General features: G+C 41.3%; 1 pseudogene; it reads left to right on the top strand.

The window, feature by feature from the left end:
• The first annotated feature begins 5,388 nt into the window (after positions 1-5,388).
• LOC110293328 lies at positions 5,389-9,400 on the top strand (annotated as a pseudogene).
• Positions 9,401-9,462: the final 62 nt, after the last annotated feature.

The following is a 9,462-nucleotide window of genomic DNA, read 5'->3' as shown; positions in this document are numbered from 1 at the left end:
ACAGAGTATATTTATACCATTAAGACCAATCAGAAGCCAAAGGAAGCAGCTACATGAATGTTATACATTTATACCAATCAAAGAATTTTTACTTTTCTAGGTATAATTTCAAGAGAAAAACACTTTGTCATTTGCTGAACCCAATAATCATAACTTCAGAGATTTTTCTAGGTATCTTAGTTAGGGTTTTACTGCTGTGAACAGACACCATGACCAAGGCTAGTCTTATAAAAAAAAATTTAATTGGGGATGGATTACAAGTTCAGAGGTTCAGTCCATTATCATCAAGGTGGGAGCATGGCAGCATCTAGGCAGGCATGGCACAGGCAGAGCTGAGTGTTCTAAGTCTTCATCCAAAGGCTGCTAGTGGAAGACTGACTTCCAGGCAACTAGGGTGAGGATCTTAAGCCCACAGCCACAGTGACACACCTACTCCAACCAGGCCACATCTATTCCACGAAGGCCACACCTCCAAATGGTGCCACTCCCTGGCCCAAGAATATACAAACCATCACTGGCCCCCATAGACTTGTTCAAATACATGAGCTTATGTGGGGTCATACTCAAACATAGCATAATGCAAATTGCATTTAGTCCAACTTTCAAAATCCTCATAATCTATAGCAGTCTCAACAAAGTTAAAAGTCCAAAGTTCAAGGTTTCTTCTGAGATCCATCTAATCACTTAACTGTAATCCTCAAAGAAACCAGCTGGGCAAATTCCAAACTTTGCATCTCCATGGCTGATGTCAAAGTGGTCTTCAGATCTCCACTTTTTTTATCTTTGTTGAATGCAACAAACTGCTCTTCTGGGCTGGCTCCACTCTCTGTTAGCAGCTTTCCTCGACATGTACCCCATGGCTCTGGCATCTTTAACACTTTTGAGTCTCCAAGGCAATTTCAATGTAACAGCTTCTTGTTTCAGTGTCTGGGATTCCACTTGATATTTTGGGCTGCTCCTAAGGGCTGGCATCATGTCTCCAGCTCTGCCCTCTGTAGCACTCTAAGCTCAGATTGATCCACTCCACTACAGTTTCTGTTCTTGGTGATCATCCCATGGTGGGATCTGACATCTCCAATACACAAGGGAGTTCCACTCCAACGAGGCTTCACCAATAGCCTCTCATAGGCTCTCTTCATGGTGCCAAGCCTCAAACCCTTTGTATGACCCCTTCAGTCCTGGGCCATCAACTACAGATGAGGCTACACCTTCTCCAATGGCCTTCCATGACTTCTCACAGTGCCAACCCTCAGCTGTTCTTCATGACACCTTCATGCCTTCAAAACCAGTACCATCTGGGTGACTCTTACACATTACCAAGTCCAGCTGCAGCACAAGATACAACCTTGGCTATTTCTGGAACACAGCTTCTTTGTGCTCCCAGAAAACAACTCCCAGATTTCAACTCAGTGATGCTGGTCTCTTCTTAATCATTGCTAATGTCTTAGCTCCAGCTAACCAGCATCAATTGTCCCAGTAGTTCCTTCCATTCTTAACTCTAGGGCCAGAGCCATATGGCTGAAACTGCCGAGTTCTGCTGCTTACAGGAACTAGAACATGACCCCCTGTACTATTACATTATCTCTAGCTTTATGTTTTCCAAATCCTCCACTTCCTAAGCTTGGCTATTCTGGTTCTTGCTCTGTAGATTGACCTTGAACACAGAGATCAGCATGCCTGTCTCATGGGATTAAGGTGTGTACCACCATGCCTGGATCTAAATTCAGCTGGGTAGGATCTTGCCCCAAGGTCCCACTCCCTTAATCTATTTATCTCCTAGAACACAGGATTTTGCTCCATTTCACTTCCTGGTATGTCGTTAATACTTGAACCATATATTTTATATTTTTCCTTTCTAAGCTTGCTATGCTTGTTCACACTTCTCTTTGTGAGCCTTAACCAGAGAACAAAGTCTCTGCTGGGCTTTTTTGAAACTTCCTTTGTCAATGCAATTAATGCAATTAATCCAAGCCTCTTCACCTTAGCCTCAGGCATACTTTTCAGACAGGAGCAAAAAGTAGCCACATTCTTCAACAAAATACCACAAAAATAGGCTTTATGTCACATACTGAAATTCTTCTCCTTTGAAATCTCTTGGGTCAGGTCAACACAGTTCAAATTACTCCCAGCAACAAAGTCTTCCATATTTCTACTAGGATGACCCTTTAAGCTCCATTTAAAGCATTCCACTGCATTCCAAATCCAAAGTCCCCAAATCCCCATTCTTTCAAATAAAAGCAAGGTCAGGCCTATCACAGCAATACCCCACTCCCAGAACCAATTTCTGTATTAGTTAGGGTTTTCTAGAGTCACAGAACGTATGGATAGTCTCTATATAGTAAAGGAATTTATTGATGACTTATAGTCTGCAGTCCAATTCCCAACGATGGTTCAGTCGNAGCTGTGAATGGAAGTCCAAGGATCTAGCAGTTACTCAGTCCCACACTGCAAGCAGGCGAGGGAGCAATAGCAAGACTCCCCTTTTCCAATGTCCTTATATGGTCTCCAGCTGAAGGTGTAGCCCAGATTAAAGGTGTGTTCCACCACACCTTTAATCCCAGATGACCTTGAACTCGGAGTTTCAATCTTCTGGAATCCATAGCCACTATGCCTCAAGTTCTCCATACCAAGATCCAGATCAGAAATGTCTATCTCCCAGCATCCAGATAAGTGTCACTGGTGAGCCTTCCAATTCTGGATTGTAGTCCATTCCAAATATAGTCAAGTTGTCAACCAGGAATAGCCACTACACTAGGAAAAAAAACTATCAGCTTATTTGCCTTAGAACTAAGAAGCTGCTGGCCCCTCTAAAAAGCAGCTTTTCAGCAGGGCCTCTCCTGCATTGCTTGACTCCTGTCTAAGGATTCAGGGCAACTTAAATTAACCACTACTGTGCAAACTGAGAAGGAATCAAGAGATAAATAGCCAGCAGATAAATTTTTAACCATTTTTCTCTTTTCAACATGAAACATAGAACAACAGTCATTCAGATAATGAAAAAAAAATGAGTTGACACATGGACAGATTAGTGCACCAAACACAGACAATACAGAGAGGGTAGAAAACTTGATGTGACCAGAACTAAGGATGTCTCCTGTAGTGACCAAAAAACAGGACATCTCCTGATATCCTTCTGTCCCTGGGAAAGCTCTAAAATACTTTTTCCTTCTCTCTCTCTCTCTCTCTCTCTCTCTCTCTCTCTCTCTCTCTCCCTTTCTCTCTCTCTATATATATATATCTATAGATATATAGATATATAGATAGAATCACCCTTTTGTGTGTATATTTTATTAATTTGATTTGATTTGATTTGATTTTTTAAGCCCTACTCCTCTTCCCTGATGCAGTTCTTGACTGTGGACAAATGCCTGTTTAGAATTTTCCAGTCACATTTTCCACTGTCAAGCCCTAACTGATATCAGTGTTGGGCACACTCTTACTCTAGCCTGAATCCTATTTGCACCCTTGTAATCAACAGCCTTCAAAGATAAAACTTATAGCACTAACATTAATGCAGGTTGTTGCTTACCATATACCATCTTCCATTTTCTGTGGAGCCCCACCAAGACAGTGTCCCTCTATCGGTCTTTCCACATTCAGGTACCTTTTTCAGATCCCAACTGTACCGAAAGCAGTCACAGGTTACTGGGTTCATGAAAGGAAAACTGGGGGTGGATGGGAAGGACAGGGAGAGAAATAATGTGCCAAGACAAGGTTCTCTGATCAAGGCTCAATCTTTAATGTATGGCACTGAATATATATGGGAAAACCCAAGGACCCATCCCTTTGTTCAGCCAGCTCAAGGCTGGGGGAGTGGCGAGGGTCACACTCTGACACTGACAGAGCATGTGTTTCTGAACTGATGTTGAGCCAGAGTCAGTAGTATGTACTTTCACTCTGGCTGCTAGAGAGACTACAGAATATTTCCTCTTTGGGACATGAATAAAATAAGCCTGTTTTCACTGATGTTCTTCTTGGCTTCAAATACACCCTGGCATCATATAAGTGGTTTGAATATGTCCAAAGGCTTTCTGAATGAGTTATTTGTTCAATTAGTTGAGGGTGATCTCAGGTTAAGGTCATTAAATCATTTTTCCTATTAGTCAGTTTCAAAAATGCTACCTAGTTACAAATGGGCTGGTAGTTGGGTACACGTAAACTCCTTAAACCCATTACCCACACACTTTATCTAGACATTTCTTGACTGTTTCAGCTTTTCAGTCATATGAACACACTACACATGCTAAGGAGTCTTAACATGCTTAGTGACAGGGAAGGTGCCTAAGCTGAAATAGGGAGTGGAAGGGACTCGTTGTTGCTTTCTACTGTAGAAGCAACTTCTAGTTCATTACTAGAAAAGCAATAATCCATATCAGGATGAGGTGCTACAACCCATAATCCCAGCATTCAGGAGTCTGTAGCAGAAGGATTGCCACATATCTAAGACCATTCAGAACCTCAGTGTAAGCACAAGTCCTGCTCAGAGATCACATTAAAAAGCTGGATATGGCTGCTTTTAACCCCAGAACTGGGTAGATGGTGGAGAATGGAGGTTTGCTGAGACCTAGTAGACAGGCAGCCTATCTGAAACACAATAATTCCCAGATTCAGAGGCAGACCCTATCTCAAGAGGATGAAGTAAAAAGAGATAGAGGGAGACAACTAGTATCCTGTGCTGACTTCTGCATGTACTAGCAAAGGCACAAGCATGTGCATGTGTATGAAGACACCATAATAAACCAAAAATCAAAGAGGGTTGGAAGAGGAGAAAGAGGATGAGAGGAGGAAGAGGAGGTGGAGGAAGAAAAAGAGGAGGGTGGGGGGGTGAGAACATGATAATCCCCTAGTAGAGCATCCATGAAACGCTTATAAACCAAGAGAGAACCAGTTGTCATGCCTCATTCAGTCTCGGGCCACACCAATTCCTCCATATTTTAAAGAAACCCATGTGCAGTATCTTTGCTAGTACCTGCCAGTCAGACATGTCTGGAGCTCTGTAGCACTCAGTATTTCCCTTTCTCCTATGTAATCACACCCCCCCCCCATGGTAAAAACGTCCTGACCTGTGTAGTGGGATCAATAAAAACAAAGGCTCTTGAGTTAGAGAGTCTTGGGTTTAAATCCAAGTTCTCACATTGCCTGACTATATGACCTTATACATTTACTTAATCTTTCTGAGTCTTAACTAATACTATGGTAAGAAGAAAAAATAATACATACCATATAAAGCTGAAGCAAAGTTGAAATAAAGCATAGTGAGTACTTGCCTCCTTCTTGAATTCTTTATTTCCCCACATAAAACACTAGTTTATGTTTCTAGTTCCAGGGTAAATGAAATGTCTACTGACACAAAATATGTTCCCATTGTAACTGTAGGTAGTTGGAAACATGATTTTTCGAATTATTTCTACTTGGACCTCCATCAGCAAATATGACTTTGAAAAATACTTGTATTTTTCATTAATGATGAGATTTATGTCCAGTCAGTTGAAGTCCAACATTCTCAAAGGTAAACAGTTGATGCAACCTGGCTACAGACAATAGTTTGGATTCTGAGGTCAGTGCTATCTGTACAAAGGTTGAAGCCTTTTGAGCAGTTATCACCTTAGCCTTGGAAGAGTTTTATCAGCCATCAAACACAGACACTATTGCATATGCCAGCAAGATTTCACTGAAAGGACCCTGATATAGCTGTCTCTTGTGAGGCTATGGCAGGGCCTGGCAAATACAGAAGTGGATGCTCACAGTCAACTATTTTATGGAACACAGGGTCCCCAATGGAGGAGGTAGAGAAAGTTCCCATGGAGCTGAAGGGGTCTGCCACCCTATAGGTGGAAAACAATAAGAACTAACCAGTACCCCCAGAGCACATGTCTCTAGCTGTATATGTAGAAGAAGATGGTCTAGTCAGCCATCATTGGGAAGAGAGGCCCCTTGGTCTTGCAATCTTTATATGCCCCAATACAGGGGAACACCAGGGCCAAGAAGTTTGAAGGGGGTTACAGCAAGGGGAGGGTACAGGGAACTTTTGGGATAGCATTTGAAATGTAAATAAAGAATATATTTAATAAAAAAAGAGAGACCAAAAAAATTTACTATTTTTATGTGTATGTGCCTAAATGAATTTATGTGCAATTCATGTGTACAGGAGGCCACAGGGGTCAAATGAAAGTATTTGATTTTCTGTTACTGAAGTTAGAATGAGTTATGAAATGCCACGTGAGTGCTGGTAATTAAACATGGGTCTTCAGCAAAAACAGCAAAATCTGATTCCTTTTTCTGACGTCAACTGTACCAGACCTGTGCATGGTACTCATATACACATGCAAAACCAATGCTCATACACATGAAATAAAAATGAATCTTTTGCTAAAATTGAGTAACTCAAGTTCTTCCATACTTGTCTTAAAGGGGAGATTCAATGCATACCTGACCTTCCTGTTCAGTCCCCCACCCCCTCCAAAAATGGCTTTCTGATCCCAAGCCAGATCCAAAGGTGCATCTAGTTCCAGATTGCAGTTATCTTGAACACCCACTGTTTTCTTGGGAATATGTTTTGTGAAATGTAAGACTACTAAATGAATCCATAGGTGATGAAATTGCCAAGTTTGAAAAGGGCAGGAACAATCCTTGGCCTCTGATCAATAAATGAGAAAACATTCCACAAAGCTTGATGGAGGTAGAGCAGACCCATAATGGAAGAAGAAAGAGAGAGAGAGAGAGAGAGAGAGAGAGAGAGAGAGAGAGAGAGAGAGAGAGAGAGAGAGAGAGGGGAGGGAGGGGGGAAGAGGAAAGGGGAAGGGGGGAGGGAGGAAGGGAGGAGGGAGGGAGGGAGGAAGGAAGGAAGGAAGGAAGGAAGGAAGGAAGGAAGGAAGGAAGGAAGGAAGGAAGGAAGGAAGGAAGAAAGAAAGGAAGAAAGGAAGAAAGAACAAACAAAACCACTGAACCCAGAGAGTATATAAGACAAGCAAAGGAGCTGGAGTGGAGTGTAGGCACCATCACCAGAAAGTCATGTTCCTGACAGACAGACAATTCGATTGCCTACCAAAATGAAGCTGCAGCTTCTGCTGCTGTGCTTAAGACTGACCCTAGTCTGTGTCCATGCAGAAAAAGGAGTGTATTTCTTCGGCTAACAACTAGTAATAAAAATTTAATTCATTATCACAAAATCTTAACTTGTTTATACTGTCTCATTAATGTGGTTTCAGAAGTGTCTCTGTTCTTTCCTTATTGAACTCCTAGCAAATTAATTCCTGTCACCAACTCTTGTCTCTGACTTTTGAAAAACCCCTGGTTATGAGATCTTGATTCAGTGTCACATGGAACATTCTAATTTTGGATACAGACTCAGTATGTGTGTACACAAGTGCATGGGACAGAACTTTAATGTAGAAAAGTTATGATGAGTGAATAGTGACTTCTGACTCAGAATGTGCTTTGGGGAAATCTTGAAGCCAAGTAGGTCCTTTGAGGGGATGGGTATAATGACCCAATCTATAAGACAAATGAATGGCTCCAGATCTTGAAGTAAGACCAGATATTCAGATCTAACAATGTTTGGGGACCTCTATTCTCACTGAGAGACAGAGACAGTATGGTAAGTATTGTGACAACTGGCATGAGATCTACCCTTGTGTACGCTCAGGCCCTAATCCATAGGCTAGAGTTCAAGTGGACACATGTGCATGTGGTATCCCTGCTCCTTCTCCCTTAACCATTTGCTTATCTATTACAGATTAATGGGGAATGGTATACTGTTATCCTGGCCTCTGACAAAAGAGAAAAGATAGAAGATCATGGCAGCATGAGACTTTTTCTGGAGCACATTCATGTCTTGGAGAATTCCTTAGCTTTTAAACTCCATACTGTGTAAGTGAGTTGCTCCTAGATGAGAAAGGGAAAATTAAAACCTGGTATGGTCTCACACCTACAAACACTGGATATTTGGGGAAGAGATGCCTCTCAGTATGCACTTGTGTACACACATACTGAGTCCGTATCCAAAATTAGAAAGTTCCATGTGACACTGAATCATGTTCTCATAACCAGGGGTTTTTCAAAAGTCAGAGACAAGAGTTGGTGACAGGAATTAATTTGCTAGGAGTTCAATAAGGAAAGAACAGAGACACTTCTGAAACCACATTAATGAGACAGTATATCACAAGTTAAGATTTTGTGATAATGAATTAAATTTTTATTACTAGTTGTTAGCTGAAGAAATCCACCTATTTCTACTTCCATTGTCCTGCAGTAAAGATGATAGTAATAATTCTCCTCTGTGGATCTGGGAGCCACATCAGGCAACATTACAGAGTGCTAATTTGAGGCAGATGGTGGAAATCTGCCTGATAATATACACAACTGGCTGAAGCACAGCACTGGTGAAACTTGTAAGTTGTTGCAGTTGTAATAAGGATGAAATGTGATTGTCATTTTCTTTTTTTTAATAATAGGCAAATTTGTGATTGTTAAAGCATCAGATATAAAGGAAATAATATAAGTAAAACCCGGAAAGGCTCAGACACTTCACCAATCTCTTCCAGGATATGTATTTTAATGATTTTATGTTTTTGATAGAACAAGAAAATCGTATCCATCATGTCCTGCAGAACAGAGAATTTCTGAGCCATGTCCCATTTCCTCCACAGATGATGGATTCAATACATTTATTATACTTAAGACAGACTATGATAATTATGATTCATCTCATCAACAAAAAGGATGGGGAAACCTTCCAGATGATGGCGCTCTGTGGTAAAGTATTTTCACACAGACACTGTTCTTGGGGTGGGAAAAGAAGAAAGAAACTCTAGCTTTAATATGGTCTTCCCAGCTTGGTCCTGCCTTTTCTCACCTCCTGAATATTGATGCTCTTCTCAATCATTCCTTGAACATAGTGTTGGAAGCACTCTGAAATCTCTCAGTGTGACAGAAGGACATTCTAGGCATGCCAAAGGCAGGATAGATCATACCAATGCCTGTCAATCATGTTGCCAATGATTTCACATACTTATGGGGAAGCCCCTGTCCCCTCACTCAGGCTGTGGTCAATGCAAACAATACATCTGCTATACTCACTGTTGCCATTCTCATAGGCCGAGAACCAGATTTGAGTTCAAACATGAAGGAAAAGTTTGCAAAACTAAGCAAGGAGCATGGATTCATTAGAGAAATTATCATTGACCTATCCAATGCCAGTAAGTCAGGATTCATTTATTTTTCTCATCCTGAATATTTTATCATAGAGGAAACAAATGCAGTTGGCTACCAGTCATTTTTGAATGCTGGAGAGTCCTATGCATTCTCTTGGGGAAATAAAGTGGACCTGGTACCTGAACATGTTCTTGTTCTCACACTGCAGATCACTGCCTCAAAGCCTGAGAATGAAGAATGGCCATAGCTGTAAGGAGCCGTCCTCACATTCGCCATTATAAGATGGCACTGACACCTGTGTTCTAAGTA

The sequence above is a fragment of the Mus caroli genome, chromosome 4 (assembly GCF_900094665.2).
Source record: "Mus caroli chromosome 4, CAROLI_EIJ_v1.1, whole genome shotgun sequence".
Classification (NCBI taxonomy): Eukaryota; Metazoa; Chordata; class Mammalia; order Rodentia; family Muridae; genus Mus; species Mus caroli.
Note: the sequence above shows the minus strand (reverse complement) of the source record. Positions and strands in the feature narration are given on the sequence as shown.